The 24,102-nt window shown below is 44.4% G+C and overlaps 1 long non-coding RNA gene across 1 annotated transcript in view; it reads left to right on the top strand.

Moving 5' to 3' along the window:
• Positions 1–13,352: 13,352 nt before the first annotated feature.
• The window catches only part of LOC128342360 (uncharacterized), a 30,833-nt gene continuing 20,083 nt past the window's right edge, over positions 13,353–24,102 (top strand). Inside the window, exon 1 of the long non-coding RNA XR_008314927.1 lies at positions 13,353–13,715. This is a non-coding gene — a long non-coding RNA (uncharacterized LOC128342360). The remainder of the gene's footprint in view (positions 13,716–24,102) is intronic.

Raw genomic sequence — 24,102 nt, 5'->3', positions numbered from 1 at the left:
CTCCTCTATCAACTTGAGGCCCTTTGCTGGCATAGCCAGCCTAATCCTACAGACACCACGCCTCCAAAAAACAACACACATTATAAGTACTACCCCTTTAGAACTCATGTGTTTATAGTCCAATGCACACATTTACTGTATTATTAATACTTAACTAGCTGACCGGGCACAGAGCATCTGCACCCCTAGTTCTCCCTGGCTTCTCCCTGACTCTTCCCTCCCTTCAGCCCCATTTTGTTCTTCCCCCGCCCCAGTTCGTTCCCATCCACCCCCAGTTCTTTCCCACCCCCACACTCCCAGTTTGTTTGCCTCAGTGGCCAAGCTTCTATTCCCTGCCCATCTCCACTTCTCCTCTCCACCACTTCCAAAAATCCTCAGTCAGCCGTTCACCACCTACTCATCCACCTTCCAGTCCCTTCCCACCCGCCCGCCTGCCAGCCACCTCCAGCTGGCCTGCCACCACCTCCTCACGCCAGCTGCCTCCTCACGCCAGTGCAGCTTCGCTGGCTGGCCATCCGCAAGTCTCCGTCGACGGTGGCAGCTCTCTCAGTCAGCAGGCTGGCCAACCGCCTCCTGCCTTGTGCGTGGCTCCACCACCCACCCAAAATCCTTGCTCCCTCTCTACCAGGCGTTAGCACCCTCAATCAGGGCAGCAGCATCCTCAATGGCCAGGGTCCGCCGGCTGGCCAACCGCCTTCTGCTGGGCGCGTGGCTGCACCGCCCGGCGTTGCCAATCGCATGCGTGAGAGCTCTGTCCGGAGCTCTTGCAGGATTTCCACAGTCTCTCGCGGGATTTTGAGCAGTTGAAATCCACAAATGGACTTTACTCACGTTCCATAGACATGTCTAAAGCTTCCATTAGAAAATACCAACACATGCTGAGAGCTGTTTCCAATCAAGTTTTGATTGGAAAACCTGATTGATGAAAACTTGATGAAGTTTTATAATGGGGCAAAATCTATATGAAAGCAATAGCTGTTCTGAAGAGATGTATCCAATATTTCTTAGAACTATTCCAGATGCATTTCGGCTGCTCAGTCTTCCTCAGTGTCGTTATTTAGAAAGTTCTTCAATGCAGTTGTGTATAGACCATATATCGTTCTTGTATCCCAAAATTATTATTATTATTATTTATTCGATTTCTATACCGCCCTTCCAAAAATGGCTCAGGGCGGTTTACACAGAGAAATAACAAACAAACAAATAAGATGGATCCCTGTCCCCAAAGGGCTCACAATCTAAAAAGAAACATAAGATAGATACCAGCAACAGTCACTGGAGGTGCTGTGCTGGGGGTGGACAGGGCCAGTTACTCTCCCCCTGCTAAATAAAGAGAATCACCACATCAAAAGGTGCCTCTTTGCCAAGTTAGCAGGAGTTGGAGACATCCACTCCCTTTTCCAAGCTGGGTCAGGCCAATGCCCTCTTTATTTCCCATAATGAGTCATCTTTTACAGCTGCAGCTGGGCCACTCCTGATAACTCCCTCCTCCCTCAGACCCCCTCCCCTCTGGAGGCGCACCGCTGACATCATCACCATGCACTTCCTCAGTAGCTCTCCCTCTGAGCTGCTCTGCTCACGATGGCTCTGTAGCCAGGACTCTCAGTAGGCTTCAGCCATTGAGGCTCGACTTCTGCCAGTCTATGTACCCCTGCTTCTCCCCGGCTGCTGCCTGTTCCTACCAAAGACCCAGCGGGTCCATCCCCAGAGGTAACGACAGCAAGCGGTTGCACTGGACAATAATATTGGCAACAGAATGCTAAGATCGGACTATTCTAAGGAGCTAAATGGGAAGCTGGAGGAAGAATCACTCCTAAGATCACTAAGTGTATTTCCAGATGGATGGCTTTTTCATGTGAATCTCCTTGGGCTTCCTCAATGAACTGCATGCAGAATCATAGCTGAGTGTCTGTACCTAGCACTTTTTGTGCTAGTTCACACCACTATTTTCTGTTCACTCTGGGGTGGGGGGCGCAAAGCATTGGGGAACACCTCAGGTCAGGTTCCCTCTCTCTCCCTCCCATTGAAGGTTATTTATTCATTTATTTAAGTTCTATTGTACTGTTATGCACTTCTGGTTTAGTGCATTTCCAGCTTACCAAACTTCTGCAGCATACCCCGCTTTGACACACACACACACACACGGTGTGCGAGTCAGCTCGGCTCGAAGGCTCACACTTGAACCAAACTGACCCCATAGAGAGGCGAGTGGGTCCAAGTTCAAGCTGAGCCAAGACGAGCTCAAAAACCCACCTTGTGAGCCAGCTGAGGGGCTCAACAGGTATACTTGTAAAGGGGAATCTGGCAAGGATGACCCTTTACAAGTAAAGGGCTTCTCCACTAGTAAGTGGAGGGAGGTAGTCTTTAGGTTGTATTTACCTTTAAAAACAAGCCACCGCTGTTGGCTGGGGCTCTCCCCCCCCCCCCCATGACAGGCGAGGTAGGCTGTGGCCCGTTTCGGGCTTCTGCACGCATGAGGCTGCCATTAGAGGGACCTCTGCATGTGCGCAGAAGTCATTTGCATCACCACATGATTTGTGCCAGAGCTCGATTGAGCCTCCTGGGGTGGCTCCAATCTGGTCTGGATTCAAGCCGAACTGGGAAAACTGATTCCTTCCACATCCCTAGACACAGACACATGCACCACACATGCACCACACGGACATACATTGTCACTCCTGCCAACTCCTAAGGAGCTAGAAATAGAATAAAACATATTTGATGTGGTTTATAGTGTCTCCTCATTCACTGGATTTTGTTGCTGACAAATCACTTCCTGAAAATTCTGCTTAATAATCCTGCGGAATTGTTCCCCTTTCCTGCTGCTAACCATTCCACTTTAATGATTTGGCTGCAATCTTACGCACACTTTCCTGGGAGTAAGTCTCATTGAACATAGTGGAAATTACTTCTGAGTAGACATTCATCTATTCTGCTGCTGAGACAACAAATTGCTCCTCTTTCACTCTTTCAATTAGTGAAGGAAGGAGAAGGATGGGCAACATAGTACACTGGCTTTAAAATCTATATATAATGGGAAGACCACAACAGGGGAGTAGAGTTGGAGGTGGATCAATAACTATTGCAAACTAATACAGAGGGTGTGAAGGCTGTGGATCCTGCTACACTTGACTGTCCTAACCTTCTTCCTCTGATGCCTCAGCCATAGACTATAATGGGAAATCATTCAAAGGCCTATAACTTGATTGTTTCTTCTCAGAATGGAATGAACATGTCATGCCTAATAGGTCCTTACTATACCATTACACCAGGCATCCCTAAACTGCGGCCCTCCAGATGTTGCTGAACTACAACTCCCAGCATCCCTAGACACAATTTTTTGTGGCTGGGTATGCTGGAAGTTGTAGTTCAGCAACATCTGGAGGGCAGATGTTTAGCGCAGTTTAGGGATGCCTGCATTATACCATCCAAATTTCAGACAGACAGACAGATTAGTTTTTCCAGGTTTTGAGGCTTGACTTGGCCATTTAAATCCACATAATCTCAAGCAGTTAGATGGAAAGTAGGTTTCAAATGCTCTGTTTGGATGTCTTTTAGAGTGGCTCCTGGTTCTCTGCAACATTGTATAAAGAGAAGTAACAATTATTTGGAGGTGGGGGGAGGAGGCTGGCGGGGGGAGAAAGCTTCTTTTCTTAAGGACTGAGTAATAATAAGAGTAAAACTGCACTAAAATGCAAATAAATATTTAAAAGGACAGATTGTAATATCAATCAATCTGGCCTTGGTTTAAAAAAGAAAAAAGGTCAGCACAAGGTGAGAACCAGAAGAAAGCTGCACTCAGGTGGAAAAGTGAAGGGGCATGCAGAGGTGTATCCTTGGGATCCAACCCTTCCATACGTAAGCCTCTACACAGTAAACATTCTTCTACAAATTGTGTTATGATCCGTCTGCACCTTTTCCTTCCCACACAAGATTTCCCCCTTCTGTGATCAATTTAGAATAAATGTAGTATGAAAAGTCACTGATGTTTCATGGATTGTCATGCAAATCATGTCATGATGTTATGGGATGCAAAGAATGTCAACTAATCCCACCCCCATCAAAAGATAAGAATCAGTGTTCATGTTAGAGTAAATCACAGTCTGGAAAAGATCTTCAACACCAGAGAGGCAAAAAATTGAGTGCCAAATATCCTATATATCAGAAGATTGACTTAAAAATAATGCCACATTCCCTTTTCCCCCTAAAGTGTTTTGAATACTAATACTAATACTAATACTAATACTAATACTAATACTAATACTAATACTACTAATATGTTCTTGTTTCTGAGCCTTGTGCTTATAATGAAGTACTGTATCAGGCACCATTTGGAGAGTTTCATCTAGATCAGGAGTTCTCAGTCTTGGATTCCCAGATGTTATTGGACTACAACTCCCATCATTCACAGCCACAATGGTCTTTGACCATGGTCTTGATGATGTCAATAAATGTCTTTATTTTCCCCCACCTCATTATTAATTGACTCCAACATATTTATAAGATTTGCACATAAGCAATTCCAACAAATCACACTGCAATTCTCGGTGGATATTTGAAGAATGATTGAAGACACAGTGACCAGGTTAAGGCCACTGTGGAGGATATGCCCTATTATTTGTTTCAATGTTCCATCTACATTTGAACATATGATGTTGGCTTGGACCAAGTAAGACCACTGAACATGAGACATTATACATGCAAAGCATGTGTCAACCACTAAACTATACAGGTAGACCTCATAATCCATGGGGGTTCCATTCCTGCAGATTATGGTAACTGATCACGGATCCTGCAGGTAATGAAACTGTGGATAATGAAGTATTGAAGTCAATGGGATCATGGGGGTTAGGTTCCCAGACTTCAAAAATAGCTCCCTAAAGGTAGTTTTAAAAACCCACTAGAACAGGCCAAATAAAGTGTCCTACTGTGCTCCATGGGCCTTCCTCAGTCAAGTGATGCCCCCCACAAGCTCTAAAGTCCCTGAAATTCTGGGGGAAACTGTGGTGGTGGTGGTGGTGGTTGTTTTCAAATGAGCCACAAAACAGCTCTTCTCCACAAAATAATAAATAAAATAATAAAAATGGTGTCTGGAAATGACCACCGAGGTTATTTCCAGCCACCCCCGATCCAAGGATATATGGGCTTAACCCTCCCCTCCACCTGTTTTTTCTGCGTATGCCAAGGTTGGGTGTCTATTACCCAACTGCAGATACCACGGATGGTGAATCCATGGATAGAGATGTTCGCTGGTAGCCCTTCCTCTATAAGGATGTAAATCTAAATTCTTGTGTCAAGTTCATATCTGTTTTGACTTTTGGTCAAATAAACAAACAAATCAACATAAAAGTTCGTTGTTCCCAAACAGGGAGAAGGTGGCCTCATTTGACCTTCTGGCATAAAGGTTGAAATAAATTGAAGAACATACAAGCCTGCTTGATCAGACTAAAGGACCATCTAGTCCTGTTCCCAGCACTGGTTGGCTAATGCTTCTGGAAAGTCCACAAGGAAGGCATGAGGGCAATAGCCCTCGTTGTTTGGGCCTCCCCTCCCTCAGCAACTGATAGCATAATGCCTCTGAACATGAAGATAACTTGTAGTTATCAAGACTAATAGCCATTATTGACCTATCTGCCAAAAATCAATTGAACCCCCTTTGAAAGCAATCTAAATTAGTGACCATTGCCTCATATTTTGGAAGAAGATCCCATGATTTCTTTATTATTTATTTATATAGTCAAACGTACATGCCATCCTTCAGTGACAAGACTCTCGAGGCGGTATACAATTTAAGGCAACGAATATGGTAACTAATGTAAAAGAAAACCACTTTAGGATTTTGTATCAATGGTATTTGACTCTAGATCATTGTATTTGAGGGGACAGTAAGGATGCATGTTGGACGTGTAGCCAAGCTAGAGCAAATTTTACTCATATCTGGTGGAATTCCATCATTAAACTGCTTTGGGGTGGGGATATGCAGCACTCTTCCTTTAATAACAAGCTGCAGTCTTTCTTTTGATCCTATGATAGCATTATTTGGCTTCCTAGATAGGAGCATGCAGGCACATCACAGAGAGCTGATCTGGTTTTTGTTGACAGCTGCAAAGAGCTTAATTGCAAAAAAATTTAAGGGATCATTCTGCACCTGCACTTAAACAATGGCTTTCTTAAACTGTGGAAAGTAGCTGGAATGAATGAAAACTCAATACATGCATCTTCGTGAGGGCAAACAGAAGATAGCTCGATTTTACATTAATTGGCTTCCTGTTATAAATCTTAAGAAGAATAGATATAATTTTGATATTGACAGAAATAGAAGTTTTTCTTTGACATAGGATAAAATTTATGGAGTATGGAACAAGAGGTACATGGAAGGGATTTTTTTGGTGGGGGGAGTATCCTCCTTTGTAGTTTTCTATATGTATATATGTATTTTATGATGTTTGCCTTATTCCAACACAACAATGAATATGTTAGGACTGAGTAGTTGTGGCTGCTTGATTTCTTTTGTTTTGTAAAATGTACATTCATATTACATGTGAAAGGAAAAAAGATCTTCAGAATGTACTCAGAACTGTGTATTGAAGATAATATATTCCATTTTAATACATTAATTAATAAATACTGTGGTCTGGCTGCCACCCAACACAGGATGAAGAGCATCTGTGCTTGCATGCTTCCCCCTAGTCACCAAGCATACTGTCCAACTGCATGCTCCAATTAGGTATTTTAAGTGCATGCGTTCAGACATTCCAAACTTTGTAATATGAGAGTAAACCTATATTGGCCAGAATGCACATTAGCATGACAAATGCCTCCCTTCTGCTTCTATATTGACGCTGGTCGCACATTCACAATAAGTTTCATATGTAACATGGGATAGGTTCAGAGGTAACCTAGGCCTCATGCATGAAAACAATCTTAGGGTTAAATTAGACATTTGGGCTGTTCACACATAACATAAGAACAGCCCTGCTGGATCAGGCACAAGGCCCATCTAGTCCAGCATCCTGTTTCACACAGTGGCCAACCAGATGCCTCTGGGGAGCCCACAGGCAAGAGGTATGTGCATGCTCTCTCTCCTGCTGTTGCTCCCCTGCAACTGGTATTGAGAGGCATTGTGCCTCTGATGCTGCAGATGGTCCACAGCCACCAGACTAGCAGCCACTGATAGACCTGTCCACCATGCGTCTGTCTAAGCCCCCTTTAAAGCCATCCAAGCTGGTGGCCATGTCCACATCCCATGGCAAAGATTTCCATAGATTAATTATGCAGTGTGTGAAAAAGTACTTCCTCTTGTCGGTCCTAAATCCCCCAACCTTCAGTTACATGGGGTGACATCTGGGTCTAGTGTTGTGAGAGAGGGAGAAAAATTTCTCTCTGTCTGCCCTCTCCACTCCATGCATAATGTTATACACTTCGATCATGTCTCTCCTTAGTCTCCTCTCTTCCAAGGTAAAGAGCCCCAGATGCTGTAGCCTAGCATCATAAGGAAGATGCTTCAGGCCCCTGATCATTTTGGTTGCCCTCTTCTGCACCTTTCCCAGTTCTACAATATCATTCTTAAGTTATGGTGGCCAAAGCTGTATGCAGTACTCCAGATGTGGCCGCACCATAGAATTCTATAAGGGCATTATAATATTAGAATTTTTATTTTCAATCCCCTTCCTAATGATTCCTAGCATGGAATTAGCTTTTTTCATAGCTGCCGCGCACTGAGTCAACACTTTCAATGAGCCATTCACCACAACCTCAAGATCTCTCTCCTGGTCAGTCACCGACAACTCGGATCCCATCAGTGTATATGTGAAGTTGGTGGTTTTTGCCCCACTGTGCATCACTTTACACTTGCTTACACTGAATTGCATTTGCCATTTTGTCACCCAGTCCCCAAGTTTGGAGAGATCTTTTTGGAGTTCCTCACAATCCATTGTGGATTTCACTACCCTAAATATCATCATCAAACTTTATTTACGGTCTTTGACCAAAAAAGAAATAAAAATCTTTACATAGTTAAAAGGAAAAATATTAATAGAAAGTCAATTACACATAAATGACTAGCAGCTTTTGATTAGTAATAATTACACATAAAAATAAAATAAAGTAACGGCATTGGAAAGGTGTAAGTGTATAGGCATAATTTAAAATTAACAGTAAGGAAACCAACGCTGTATTCTATTCTTTTGAAGTTCTTAATCTGGTGACCACATAACAGAATTTAGCCACAACATATGAAATAGTTGCATCTTTATCTGCTAATAAATATGCTACAATAAGATCCTCTGGTTGCCCCCTCATATCATATCACTACCCTAAATAGTTTGGCATTATGATTGGCAAAATGATTGGCATTAGGGTAGGAGAAACCTCCTACCCTAATCCGGGAGCAGGGTGTGCTCCCAGTTCTTGACTGTGTGTTAGATGAAAACAAGGATGACCGTGTAAACCTCCCTATGATGTCAGTGACATCAGTGGAACGGACGTGTTCATTTTTTAAACTGTAAATAGCAGCCATGGTGGGGGTCAGAATGAGGAAAAGGATGACACTGAAGGGCAGAGGGTTCTGGTTTTGGTTTTTACTTTATACCGCTATGTGGAGACTCCAATAAAAATGCCCCTGTGGCTACTGTTTGTCTCAGGAGATACCTACCATTGGTGCTAATGGCCACTTCATCCTTGAGGCAATAGCAGCCATAGGGATGGGGCATTTTCACTGAGGCTACAATGTAAGATGTAAACACCTTCTCCCTGCACACCATGGTTCCAGTCCTGATCCCTGGTGGCTGCTATCTGCAGTGTATAAAAATGCACACTGGTGTGATTAATGTCACATCTTCTAGTTCGGCTTGATAAACCTCACAAGTAAGTTCTACTAGCAAACCCCTCCAGTTTAAATGCATAGGCAGGGCCAGCCCTAGGATAAATAGCTCCCTGGGTGAGGAGTGCCTTCGGTGCCTCCCCCGTGGTTAATGTATGAATGGTGTCGAGCTGAGTGACTCTGCAAGTCCTCAAAACCTGGCCCTACAGTTCCCAGGCTTGGCTTCCCCGCCAATGCCTCTGAAAAGATCTAAAGGTACATCTCTGTAATTTGCTGCCAGTGCTCTCCTGATTCAGTTCTGGAATCCCAATAAAATCTCACAGGCCTTCTGAAGCTTCTTCTTCAGTCTTCTCCCCTGTCTCCAGGTCTTTCTCTCCATTCTTTTATCCAACCCTGTCCTCACTCTCTTACTATAAGAGAGAAATAGGTTCTGCTTTTTTGTCTCTGCGGTGGCCACATTTGCATATAATGTGAAACCAGAGGTTGCCAAACTCTCGGTTAATTTTTCTAACTGTGAATTGCATTGCAGATGTTCATCCAACTGCAGTCCAGCAACCTCCATTTTCAGAGCAGAGAAGCCCCTTTCTCTTCCTGGTTCACTGAGATCCAGGATCACTGAGATTCACATCCCAGCAAGCTCCATAGTGCTCATATCGCAAAATTGTGGTCAAGGTGTCAGTATGTCTCCAGGGTGGCAGCCATTGGCCACGATCTTCAAGAGGGTCTGCCAAGCACCATCATACCTTTTTGGAACATTCCATGCACCCTTGGCAGAGAAAGGGCATTTAAATCCCTTTAAATGCCATACCATGCAAGCCCTTGTTCTGACAGTGATTGCACCATCACTCTCATAAGAGCCCCGAAACAAAACTCAGACAAGCACAATTTCTGGCAGGGGATGGATGGGGGGGGGGGCACTATTTTTCTGTTACTCAGAAAGGGAAGGGAACATGATGACTTCCTAGGAAGGGATATGTATCTGAGGGAGAGCAAAGGATCCTGGGGTCTGGCCCGCTGTGACTGAGGATGCTCTTGCGATGGCTCACCCCAGCAATGAAGTCCATGGAGACCAAATCACACTCCTGCCCCACGGCGGCTTGCCTCCAAGGGACTAGCACTCTCATAAGAGGGCCTGTCTACTTGGGAGGACCTTAGACTCACCAGTCTTCAGTCTTCCATCGGACTGCATACTCATGAGTTGAGCTAAAAAGGGGGGGGGCACTTGTGTGGGGCCCATGTTCTCTCTGCTTAATGATATAAGTTTTCCACAGTGACCCCCTACTCTCCAGGGAAGCCCTTCATGAACCCAAAGGAGATTTTGATGCTCCATGTCTCCAGGCGTAGCCAGGTGGGCAGACTGGGGAAACACCAGGACCAGGGACAGATCTTTACTCTCATTCAAATTTCCTGGGTTTGGACGGGCGTTGTACCATATATAGATCTGCTGCTGCTGGAAATCATGGGAGAGGGAAGACCAAATTTTCAGTGACCCCAGGAGAGTGGGGTAACTGTTCTGAGCCAAAATTTTAATGTGTTTTTTTTAAAGGACTAAAGACACATTTGTTCACCCAGGTTTTTAATTAGATATATAAATTTAATTAGATTTATAGTTTTAATGGTTTTTAATGCTGGGTTTTAAATGATTTTAATGTTTTAATCATCTTCAATTTTGTTTAATTTGTATTGTTTTTGTTGTACACCAACCAGAGATGCAGGTTGTGGGCAGTTTATAAAAATGTTAGTTAGTTAGTTAGTTAGTTAGTTAGTTAGTTAGTTAGTTAGAAGAAAAGAAAAGAAAAGAAAAGAAAAGAAAAGAAAAGAAAAGAAAAAAGATGGACATATTCAAGTGGATGGATGGGCTGGGAGAGGGCATGCTTTGACAGCTTCTTCGTGGCAGTCTCCAAGACAGGGAGAGCTGCTGCTAGGGTACCCATCCCTATGGCTTGAGCACCCTGGCTGGGCGGCACCCTGGCTGGGTGGCATCTGCCATCCAGCCCCCATGTGTGTCTCCATTGCCTGACACTCATTTGTCCTTGTGAGAAGGGGGTGTTATCGAACGTTATTAGCAATTCAGCCTGACACCCCTGCCCCCACAGAGTTCTTCTCATGAGTTCTTAAGTGGTATCTAGGGGTGTGTGAGCCGGCTCTATTTGAACCACGATTTGAATAGAACCAGCCCAATTTGGGTGGTTCGCGTTCAGACCGGATCGGCCCTCCACCCCCACTGGCCTCCTCCAAATTGCCAGTGTTGGCAGCAGCCTGGTTCAGGCCTTCTCCAGTATGGTTCTGGCCTCTTCCAAGGCCAGAACTGACCTGGAAAAGGTCCGGACCAGGCCACCACCAACCCTGCTACCCTGGGTGAGGCCAGCGGGAGTGGTAGAAGCCCCTACCACCCACCTGCCACTGCTATTTGTATTTATTACAGACTCCCCTCCCATCCCTTTTAGGCTTAGGGAAGCCCCCCTGCCCTTTACCAGTATAAAGGGGAATCCTTTACCAGTATACCCTGAAATGATCCATGAACCAGTTCGAACTGGTCCAGAGCCGGGTCGGGGCTCAGTCCCCCTTCCCCAACATCATTGTGCAAAAAAAAATTGAGTAGAGCCATTCAAGAATTCTTGGTAGCGGTTGTCCTTTAAACCCGACCCCGGGAATCACCACTCTGCCATATGTTGCCGTCCCAGCACTCTAATGGGGTTGCCCTGCTTATGTTGCCAACTCGAGTGCAGGTGATTGTGAGCATACATCTTTATCGCTTCATTTTCAGAGAGCAAAACACTAGGATTTGTGAAGCTGTCCAGTTTGAACCCTGGTTTGACTCAAACCAGGATAGATCGAGTGGTCTGGGTTCGAACCGGCCCAACATACCAAAAGAGGGTGCTGGTCCAAGTTTGAACCAGACCAGCACTGAATTGAGCCAGAGCAGTTCAGTCTTGTTTGGGGCTCTATTCATAAGGGGGTTCTGGTGAGGATTCCTCTTTACTAGTAAAGGGGGGGCTTCCTAGAGCTAGAGGGTGTGGGAGGGGAATCAGGGCTACTTACTGTAATAAGCAGCTGCGGGGAAAGCTGTGTCTCCCTCTCCCTCCCAAGTAGCATGAGCTGGATGTGGCCCAGTTTGGGCCTTCTCCGACTCAGTTCTGGACTCCACACATGTGCAGAGGCTATCTTAGTGACCTAAATGAGGTCGCTAAAATGGCTTCCATATGTATGCAGAGGCCCCAAACAGGCCGGACAAGGCTCAAACCAGGCCACAGCCAGTCCGAGCTACTCTGCAGGAGGCCAGAGGAGGTGGGGGAAAGCTGCCACTGCCCTGCCCCCACTGTTTAAAATAAGTAGCCCTGACTCCCCTCCCTCACACTCTAGCTCTAGGAAGCTCCCCTGCCCCCTTATTCAAAAAGGGGAATCCTCACTGGATTCCCCTTTACAGGTAGACCCCCAAACCGGTCTGTAAACCAGTTCAAACCAGGGTATGGACTGGGCTGAAGGAGGCCCGAACCCGGCTGCAGCTGTCCTGAGCTACCCTGGAGAAGGTCAGTGGGGTTGCGGGGAGCAGACACTGCCTCCGCTGATTAAAGGAAGTAGCCCTGACTCCCTTCCTGCACTCTCTAGCTCTAGGAAGCTCCCCTGCCCCTTTACTCCTAAAGGGGAACCCTCACTGGATTCCTCTTTACGGGTAGACCCCTGAATAGGGATGTGCCCAAAGCGTTTTGTGCCCATCCAGGGCAGTGGAGAGCGGGCACTTTAAAAGGAGGAAGGCAGGTCTTACCTGCCCCTCCATTGCAGCTCTGCTGCCCCCTGCCACCCCAGAGTGGTGCTGTTTGCATGAAGCAGCCAGGCTCTCTGTTTGCCGGCTGCATTTGCGTAGGAACAGGAAATTCCCTGTTCCCAGCAGGAAATGGTGTCTGAGCACATGTGGACGCCATCTTGAGTCATCAGCAAAACTGAGCACTCAAGATGGCATCCGCACATGCTCAGATGCTATTTCCTGCTGGAAACAGGAACTGTTCCTAAGCAAATGCAGGTGGCAAACAGAGAGCCCAGCTGCTTCATACAAACAGTGCTGCTCTGGGGGGGTGGGGGGCAGCAGAGCTGCCATGGAGAGGCAGGTAAGACCTGCCTGTCTCCTTTTAAAGTGCCCACTTGCCCCCAGCCAAAATGATTCAGCTGGGGCAGCTCAAAGCATTTCGGCACCTGGAAACAGAGATGGCGAAACACTTCAAGCACATCTCTACTCCTGAACCAGTCCATGAACTGGTTCAATCTGGACTGGGCTGGGTCGGTTCAAATCTGGTTCAGATCCGAACTCACCAGGCCAGTTCTGTGCACATCCCTACAAAGCACAAAGTGCCCGTCTTGCCATCCCGTCCCCTTTCTATTGCCAAGATGAGGTAACAAGGGACATAGTGGGAAGAGGACATGCCCCTGTGTGGCTTTGCCATTTGACAGGCTGACAAGCTTGGGATGGGACATGGCGGCATCCCTGTTGCCAGGCAACTGCTTTGTTGGATCAGAGACTGGGGGTGGGGCAAGAGCTTGGAGAGGCAGCCAGTGAGAAGTGATGCAAGCATGGAGCAGGTCCGATCCCGGGAGGGTCTGCACCTCCATCTCTATGATTACAGTTGCAGAAAATGCATGGAATGTGGTTATGGTGCTGTCTGCATTCAGATGTAATGCTGCTACAGAAAAACATCAGTTGCAATGGTGAAACTCATTTGAATCAAAGGTTCAAACTGGATTTTGGCAAGGTAAACCTCAGGTCGCTTTTTCCTCGAAACCACAGTTGCACACATTCGGATGTTCACAAATTCAATCCTCTGCCCCATTTAACTGTGGCTTCATGTTACGTGCGAATGCAGCCACCAACCAAGCAAGTTCAACCCAGCACCCCCTTCAGGTAGGTGCTCTGAGTAATTACCCAGTTCACCCATCCCGGAGGCCAGCCTTTTGCATAGACCCCCAGATTGTTGCAGATGTACTAGTGCTGCTGTCATTATACCAGTAAAGTAAAGTAAAGTGTGCTGTCGAATCAGTGTCAACTCCTGACAACCACAGAGCTCTGTGGTTGTCTTTGGTAGAATATAGGAGGGGATCACCATTGCCTCCTCCCACCCCGTATGAAATGATGCCTTTCAGCATCTTCCTATATTGTTGCTGCCCAATATTGGTGTTTTCCATAGTCTGGAAAACATACCAGTAAATAAGTGCAAAAAAGACCATACAGGATTCTGCAGGGCAAAATGAATATAGGTGCCATTTTCTACAGTCTATGCTGTCAAGTGCTGAGCCAATAATTTAAAGTACTTGGAAGATTTTGTGCTGGATGTAGCATAGGACCTGGCCTTGCTAGATCATCTGGCAATCTAGGACTTCAAAGTATTCCTGGCTGTCAGAGGAAAGCCCAAGAATAAATCCATCCCTTTGAAACCAGACTTCAGGAACCTTTATTTCAAATCTTAGCTCTTTATTAGAATGGTAATCATACTTTTTCAGTTCATACATAACCCTGATTTTATAAATTTGGGGCAATCTCTTCAGGCTGATCATGAACTCTCTTCAGAGATGGTCTTTGATTCCCTGTCTCTGTGTCAGGGCTGAGCAGCTATTAAAGTGGAGTCAGGCATTGTGATGGGGTGGGGGTGATGCCAAGCCAGAAATCAGTGCTGAGGAACAAAGCCCAGAGTCAGTGCTCAGGAAGAGCCAAGGAACACAGTGTGTCTTGTCCAGGTTACCCACCAGGCGAGGCAGGGCAAACAAAGGTGAGGCAAAGGCAAGGTGAAACAAGGCAGAGGAAAAGCAGGGTGAAGTCAGACAAGGTAGCTCAGCTGGAGCTTGGAGAGACACAAGGGAGCAAGTTGACTCAACACTGCTTGGAGGCAAACCCTTAAGTATTCTTGAGGCCTCCCTGCCTAGAGAGTTGAAGCCTTAAAGAGGCAGCCCTCTCTGGATAGCACTCCTCCTCCACTCTATCTGCTCCTGCCCAGCTTGTTTTCAATGCTAGTGTAAATATTGGGGGAGGAGGGGGCATGATGGTGAAGGAGAGGCCAGCTCTGTAGTGGGTTTGGATTCCAGGGGTGTTGCCTCAGGGATCCTCCTTAGGGGACTCTAGCCACAAGACTTCCCCAAACCCCAGTCCAATGTCATGATCCAGAGTTGGGGCCAATCAATGCTGGTCTTCCTGCCTCCTCAGATTCTGACTCAGGGTAACTACTATGAGTCAGGATTGTGAGAGGCCAGGCCATGACACAAGGCCGGGAGTCAGTGCGCAGGGACAAATTGAAACACATCAGAGCCAGGTGACCATTATTGCCCAGACAATGTCCCAGGCCAAACAGGAAGCCTTTGATAGCTCTTCCTGTCTGGGATGGCTCAGTGGCCAGCTTGGGTGGGCAGGGCCAATCCTGATCCAGAGAATAATTTACTGCCCAGAAAGATGTTCCACACTGCAGACCTGGTGGTTCACCACATGGAGCAGCTACATACAGAGCTGAAGTTTTCCAGTTCTAGCCCCAGTAGCTCCTGACATTGAAGAGTGGCTTATTTTACCAGCAGAGGCATGAGAACTATTTCCCAGTGTCTTCTTTCTGCACTAGTGAAATCGATGAAGGAAGTGGAAAGAAGGGCAAAGATAATATTATTACTTCCCACATTGACGGCATAGCACTTGAGTCCAGACCATTTCAGATCTAAGCAGCGATCTCTGCTTTGGAAGACCGGGGTTTCAGCTGAGCTAGTTGTGGCCCAGTAGCACTAATGCGGCAGCTCAATATGATGCCTGTTCATGCAGCTATTGTGATTTTGGCAGACTGGAAAGCTACGTTTCAGCCTTAATGTGATTTCCCTGCTAACCTCTTTAAAGAAACAGTGTACTCTACCTTTCCAACCATGCAATGTATATTGCGAGCATGCAAATGCAGGTGACCACAAAGAATGCTTCCCATGTGCATGACATGTGCTGGTCCTCAACAAATGCCTCCATATAAGAGCTGCTGCTCCCTGAGCCCATGGTAACCCTATGTGCTTCATTAGATCTGAACTGGGCTTTTGACTTTGGCTGCTAAATTCACAACCACCTGGGCTGTGCAGATTCATGTGTGTTTACACCAAGACAGAATATGATCCTAGGTGCTTAAACACATTTGAATAATCATTCCTGGAATCCTAAAATGGATAAGGAAGCAATAGCTTTTGAAAGATGGGGGGCATAAATAATGGAAGAGGAATCCATAAGTAATTACTTTGTTATTAATTAGGAATGATGAATAGAGAACACCTAACAACCGCATGTGAGTTGTCTAAGTCCTAATGGTCTTGTTCTCACCATGTTAAAATTGATTTGCCAGAGGCCAGTGAGGAAAAATATATGACCACTGAGGAGAAAATCAACAATAGTTTAGGTTTTCGTTTTTGTAAAGATTTTTCCACAGGGTCAAAGAAAACAAACCTGTGCCACGTTTTCATCTTTGTGTGATATTCCTGCTAGCCTTTTAAAAGAAATAGTGTCCCCTGTCTCTTTAACTGCACAATGGATGTAGATGTGGGGATGTGGGGAGATAGGCTTGCTGTGAGGGCTACATAAGCTCTCCTCGGCTTGCATGATATAGCAAAGGAGCACTCAGCCCCTACAAAATAACAACCACCCAGTCTTTTTAACAGGCCAGGAAAAGCATAAACATAGCAGGAGGGAGGGGAAGTTGTGTTGCTCACCAGTAATATTATAGGCATCACTAAACAACATTTTGCAGATGAGAAGTAAATCCAAATTTGCTTGTTTTCAGAAAATTTTGCTTGGTTGAAAAATGGAAATTGTGGATATGCAGAACATGTTTGTTGATGAAAAACTGAGTCTGAGACAGACAAAAGAAATTAGTTCTAACATGTTGATTTTTTGAGTTAGAAATATTAGCAAGGGTACCATTTTAGATTTTAGTAGTGGGATGTGTGATGTCAGACAGCATAATGCAAAGGCTTACATTTTGATATATTCACAAATTGTGAAAAAGTAGAATTTTGAAAGGCATTTACTGGGGTTTGTAATAGCCATAGTAATGCTATCAATACTGCAGGTACATAGTCCCATTCAATAATATATAACAATAGAACCACTGAGAGTTGGTGTGGTGTGGTGTGGTGCCTTGAAGTGTCAGACTAAGACTGGGAAAACTTGGATTCAAATCCCCACCCAGCCATAAAGCTTACTGGATGATCCTGGGTGAGCCACATAGGCACTTCACACAACTCCTGTGAAGCACCAGATGGCATTTGGCGGGGAGAGTGGACTTAGCCCACTCTCCCCACACACGATCAAATGCTTAGACCTGGCCGGATCAGCCACCTGCACAAACTACTGTCTCCATCACAGAGCCAGTGGGGGCTGCAGGGATCAAGAGCTACCTGGCCCCTGGAAGTCCCAGGCAGGGGCGTATCTAGGGTAGGGCAGACAGGGCACGTGCCCCGGGCACCACTTGAAGGGGGGCGCAATTTCTTAAAATTAAAATTAAAATTAAAATGGCCACCAAAAACAAAATGGCCACTGCACATGCTCAAATGGCCTCTGTGAGGCCCTAGGACATGCCAGGCCTCACAGAGGCCATTTGAGCATGTGCGGTGGCCATTTTGTTTTCAGCGGCCATTTTTTAAAAAAACAATTATTTTTAAAAATGGCCACTGCACTTGCTCAAATGGTCCCTGTGAGGCCCCAGAGGCCTGCGGAGGGAAGGGTAACCTTTGCAGACACCCCCCCATGGGCTATAGGAAGCACCCCAAAGGGGCTACAGGTAAAAAATATGTTTAAATTTTAATATAATATATGTCACTGTACACATATTCAGTTTGGCACTATGTGCAGAGAATCAGGGCTTGTGAATACTGAGCTGAAGCTTATGATCTAGGATTGTATTCATTTGTTCTTACTTTGCTTCTTGTGATAAGTGTGTGTGTATGTATGTATGTATGTATGTATGTATTTGTTTATTTCGGCCCAAGGCCAGCATAAATACAAGAAAAAGAAGGGAAACAACAACAACAAAAACTTGTGATAAGTGAGTTAAATGTGATGTCTTGATAATATGGCTATTAATGGCGAGTTTGTCTTTGAATCAGTGTGAAATTCTTAGTATTAAGGCCCACTGGGAGTTTCTTGCTCTCTTTCTCTCATTTTAACTGTCTTTCTGAAATACTAGAATATATTCCAAGCAGTGACACAGTTTACTCTGCATATCTTTTAATTATTTTCAGAGTAAATAGGGGAAAGTCAAATTCTCCATTTCTTTTAAAAACTTATGTAATAGTGATGCTACAATGCATAGTAGAGAATTAGACATTAGTTTTCCGAGTACACCTCCACATAGTATTTGGATATTTCATGAGCCCCAGCATACTGAAATTTGTCGTTTTCCAGCATTTTTTGGTCTGGCTACGTCCACTGCTAAAGAGTTTTTGAAATATTAAAAGATTAGCGAGCTTGACTTGTATTTTTGAGCTGATATTATAGTAAAATTATCTGAAAGATGAGTGTCAGATGTTTGGACAGGGGGCGCAATTTCAGTGCTTGCCCTAGGCGCTATTTCCCCTAGATATGCCTCTGGTCCCAGGATGCCCCGTCGAGGATGCAGGGCATTCTGGGGGGATCCCCGATACTGGGAGGCTGCTTGTAGCCTCCCGTTCAGGGTCTACTCATGTGCTGCCATGTGCCGCAGCAGCACACAATAAAAAACCAAGGTTAATGGACCACTTGCTCTGCTAACCTTGTTTAAGGGGTGGGGGAATTAGTGGGCTAGCCACCTTGGGACCACCAGTCTCACCCGCAAGCCCGGTGGTTCTGACGATCACTAGAAAGCAGGCTAGGCTCCCTAGACTTGCAGGTCCTTCTATATCTTTTCCTATGCCCGCCCCCACCCCAACCAAAGCTCTGCCAACATGGTTGCACTAATGCAGGCCTAACTGGTAGATTTTGACAAAGTCACAACACTCATCAGCAAAACTAACAAACTAACATATGCAAGGAGATAAATCCTCCTCTTTAACATGCTTTTAACTCCATCAGCCCTAAAGTATGGCAGTACAATTTAGAGCTACTCCATTTATGAGTCAATGATGCCTACCCATCTTCCTTTGTGAAGTGGGACTTTTATGATATTACCTGGGAGACTAATTAAGCTGAATATGAGTTGCGGGAACACCTTGACACCAAGAAGGTTAATGGGCCGAGCCTATCTCCCTCTCAGTGATGAGACGCCTGCATGGAAGTCAACTTGGCGACATTAATTGTCATATCGAGCGGAGCAGAGTGAATGCTTCTGAAGTCATTCTTTGCCATTACATCAATGGCATTGCTGTGTCTATGTTCTTTAAGTGTAATTGGCAGTCCTTTTCTCACAGTTCTTGTCCTCCATTTGCTTTCACAGAAGATTAGACACTATTGTGTACACTATCTACTCAATGCATAAGTCGCATGTAAAGAAAAGCAGAATATAATACACTGGCAAGACAAAAAGAAGACAGGAGCAAGGGAAGGAATTGTGGGGGAGGGAGAGAAAGAAGTGAAAATATGTCAGGCTTGTCTCTTCAACCCTTGTGCGCCTCTATCACAAAGCTAAGCTGGAAGCGTGACAATTTCCATTATCTCTGGAATCTGATCTGCATTTTATTTTTGAGGAAAAAATTAATTGAAGGTGCCTGGATTGCAGCTGCTTTTGTTTGAAAAAGCAAGATCTCTATGTTTTTCAGTACACAAGATCATGGAAGGTCAGAGCTAAATTCAGACTGTGTAGTCTGTTTTGTATGGTTTATTCAAAGATTGCTTTGGAGCAGTGCATTAGTATTCCTATTCAGTCCATAAAAAGCTGATAACTCTGAATTCTGCCACATGTGAAAAGGAACAAAAATTCATCAGAACCTTGACTAGTGACCCACTCTTCTTTGCCTGGCCTGATCCAAGTTGCTTTCTCAGCTTGGTAAGTAGGCAAGCCCTACATTATCATTAAAGTGTTAAAAAGAGAAAGTTATCAGTTCTCATACCTGTCCATCAGATAGTCTCCCATTATTAGGACTTGGAGATGTGTACGAAATGAATGTTTTTGATTTGTTTCAAATTGAATTCTGAAAATTCATTTGGAATTTAAATCAAATTTGAATCTCATCCAAAATGCAATTTGAATCAATTTGACCTTGTTTCGGCTCCTTTTTAACCAATCAGAGGGCCTGAATGGTTTTTATAAGGAGCCAAATGGCTCTCAAATCGAATTTGAATCAAATTTTGAAAATTCAAATTGGAATTGAATTGCCCTTTTAAGGGGTGATTCAATTTGGACTTGAATCCCTTGAATCACCCAGATTCGAGTCAAATTGGTTCAAATTTGAATCAATTAGCACATCCCTATCAGGACTGCATGCTGTGGTCATTCAACATTGCTTTGAATTTGATTAGCAATTAAGATTCATGCATATTCTTAAGTCTTAGGCAGATTGCACATCACTTAAGAACAAGCTAGGTGACTTAGGGCTATCAGTTTTGAGAGGGCGAGGAGAGAGAGATGGAGATGGAGAAGAACGCAACTTGAAAGAAAGGACCACAGCTCATGGTATGTGCACATTTCTCTTTTGCTTCTGATGAAAAGATGTAGCAGGTTTTCATACTGTTGCAGAAACCTGCAAAACCTGTTTGACTGGAGTATAGTTGTATGAGGTGTAGACTGTGGGAAGTGAAACCTTTCTCAGACTACTTTCAGCTCTCTTAAAACCTATTGCAAGTGCCCCCTTCAGCTACAGGAAATACTTGAATATAACAAGGGTAATGTTTCCACTGTGAAAGTAAAAATTGGAATATTCATAAAAGAAAACCTAACCTGGAAAATGGGTTTAAGTTCCTGGGAGTTTCTGAGAAGTGGCAGCAGCTGCTCATTTGCTTTAATTTTTAAATCTCCGACTTCTCTTCCTCTGAGAAGCAGCGTGGGCTGCTCATTCACAGGGTTAGGGATTTAAAAGTTAAATGAATAGCCTGCTACCACTTCTCCGCTGATATGCAGCTGGGATAAACACTATTTATTTTAAATCCCCAGCCCCTTCTCCACTGTGAAGCAATGTGGGCTGCATTTGCAGCACACAAATCTAGTTTTTGGGGTAGTTTTGGTCTCTTGATTGGTTAGGATTTTAAATTTTAAAGCTGTTTTCCCTTTAATTTTTACATCCCAAATGAAAAACCCCATGAAAGACCAAAACTACTTCTGGGATAACTAACTGTACCAGGAAGTTGCCTATGAAAGGTCAAAACTGCGGAAGCTAAACCCATGATATCTGTTGGTCTCCTATATTGTAATGACTAAGTGAATCATTTGGGATAACTGCTTTCCCATTAGAGTTTAGCTATCTAGAATGGGGCCCATATTTGAAACCAAAAGAGGTTTAGTAAAGTGGCACTAAAGAGAAGTAAGGAAAATTTATAGGCTCTTTATTTTTTTCAGTCAAGCATCTTGGAATCAGTAGTTTCCCCTGGAAGTTGCATTCAAGGTTGCAGCTTCGGTCAGGGGGAAATGCTGGCCAATATCTAGACTAGTTGGTCATTTCTAATAAATTTTCCATTGTAAAAAATGGAAAAAGTTAGTCATGGCTAACTTAAGTCTCATTAATTTAAATGGGACTGCCATGACTAATTTAGAATGGATATTGTCCAGTATGTTTGTGGACAACATAGCAAGGAAGTGGCATAATGAACAGAGAAGGGGATTCAGTTCTGCTTTCTGGCATAGGAAATGACATCACAGAAGGTACAGAAATGAGACTTGGGAAAGGACAGAAAGTGGGCCGCTAGCAGAAGATGATGAGCTAGTTACCTTTTGAATAAAAAACTGATAAGTGATGTAGATTGTAGTGATCAGCCACCCCTCCCCCTAAATAGTTGTTTTTTTGTTTTGATCCCTAACAGGGATAGAGACCAGAAAGCCTAACTTTCTTTGGCTATGAACAAAAAAGGATTGCAAGCACACATGGTTATTTTAATTTTTAGCTGCTAGGCCAATGGATAGTGGGGGTGTGCATGGAACTGGCTGGCCTGGTTCGGTTCCGCACCCCCTCGAACCCCCTCCCCCCAGTTTGGTCCGGTCCGGGGGGGGTTGCAGATTTTTAAATTTTTTTAATCTTTTAGCCCCTTCGGGGGGCTTTGTTTAGGCTGGGGGGGGTCTTTGAAGGTTCCCCTCCCCCTGCCGGTCTCCGTCATCACCACCACAGCCCGTCCAGCCACTTTGTCTGGCCCATTCGGGCCTCCATTTGTTGGTGTGGTGGCCATTTTGTATGCCACCATGCATGCACAAATGGCCTCTGCAAGGCCTGGCATTGCCCAAGGCCTTGCAGAGGCCATTTGCACATTCACGGTGGCCAAAAATGTTTTTTTAATGGCCACTTTTTAAAAAAAAGTCCACTATGCATGTGCAAATGGCCTCTGTGAGGCCCTAGTTGGGAAGAAGGAGGCAGTTCTTTGTTAGAGGAGGACATGTGGCATGAAGGATGGCTGCAGGAAAATGACTCTGCAGGTCATGGAAAGCCAGGAGCGCAGGAAGCTTGAATTCTCAACCAGAATTTGGTGAGTTCAAGAAAAGGAAGTCTGAGCTTTGGCTTCTAGAAGTTTATTTTAGGGAAAACTTTGTTTAGTCAGACTTTGTGTCAGAATTTCTGTTTCTTTGGTGTGTACTTTGTATATCCCTGATACTGTTCTAGTATTGATTACCTGCAACCTAATTAAAATAAGAAACACTAGCCAATGCCCATTCTACCTAGGGTGTTGCAAAATACTCTATACACATTTAAATGTGCATTAAGACAACCTATTTTTGTAATCCTACTAAGATGCTTAACTGAATCTAGGAAAGCAAGAACCCTCAGATGGAAGCAGTCTGAAGTAATTGAATAAAACTGGTTTTTTAAGTTCTTTTCTTTTTACAAGCCTCTCCAAGTTGGTTTTTAACTCAGGAAAGCTGGGGCAAAGGGGGAGTTCTCTGGTGCAAACATGTCCTCAGACATTCAGCAGCTATCAGTTTTCTCACCACGTGTAGCCTTGCATGTGGAAGACTTTTGTACTTGTCCAAGAGTCAAATTGAGATAGTTTTTTCTTTCTTTCTGGGTTATCCCACCCCAAGTGCAGAGAGTTTCTGTAGACCAAAGAGTGGTGGTGGCAACCTTGAACCTACTGATAATACAGAAGAGTTTTAGGAGAAGCCTCACCATAAAGCTCAGCATGGATGATTCAGCATTTCTTTCCCTCATGTGGGCTTGCTCTGAGAGGCTTTAGTCCACTAAATACACGAAGAAGAAGAAGAAGAAGAAGAGCTAGTAGATTCATACCTAATTCTCACATTGCTTTTAGATGTGGTGAAACTACATTTGTATGTTATGTTGGATTATGGCTTCAGAATGAGCTCCCATATGGTGAGAGGGAGAGAGACATCTTAGGCCTTTATATCCTGGACTCCCATTGAAGCTATTGTACATGTGGTTACAACTGTGGATTATGCAAGGCAGCACTTTTACTGATTTAACAAATCTAGAACTGCTCATATGGGAAGGAGAGAGGAAAGGAAGGGATCTATGTTCATCAGCAATGGATATTGTGCTGTGTATCGATTTGAGGTCATGAGCTATTTGCAGGTGCTAAATGCAACCTGCAAAAAACCTGTAAGCATGAAAGCACAGTTTTAATTCTCCCCTGATCAGCAGTTTGCCTCTTGGTATGTCGGCTTCGTTTTGCCAGTTAGTAAGATGATGGGCTCTTAGCACAATCCCAGCCCTCGTTTAAAATGGAAATAAAGTCATACAAAAAAGGACAACAATCTGGCATCTATTGAAAAAAAAAAGGGAGATGAATCAATTGGATTTGGCATCTGTGATAACCAAGACCAGAAGGAATATATCTGTCTGTGATGTGAAATGTAGAATTAAGTGGAAGGCTTTAGGAACAGTTCATTTTTGGCTGCTCACCCTTTGTAAACATAAGGGTTCAGTGACTGTTTCTGAGCTACACAGAGCTGAATTTTGCTGCAATTGATTTCAGTGTACAATGGAAATGGATGTTCAGTCCAAAATTCTAGTGCAGGATTACTAATTATTTAAGGATGGAACAAGTCATTTCAAATTAAATCATCCTTTGGGTATTTATACCGAAAGTATTTACACACTGTAAATACCTAGTATTTGGGTATTTACACATTGATAATTTAAACATGATTTTAAACTCAGTTTTTGTGGTATGCTTATGAAGTTTCCAGTGCTTGATGAATATTTTTAAAGTAAACACC

This window comes from Hemicordylus capensis, chromosome 2 (genome assembly GCF_027244095.1).
Source record: "Hemicordylus capensis ecotype Gifberg chromosome 2, rHemCap1.1.pri, whole genome shotgun sequence".
Taxonomy (NCBI): domain Eukaryota; kingdom Metazoa; phylum Chordata; class Lepidosauria; order Squamata; family Cordylidae; genus Hemicordylus; species Hemicordylus capensis.
Note: the sequence above shows the minus strand (reverse complement) of the source record. Positions and strands in the feature narration are given on the sequence as shown.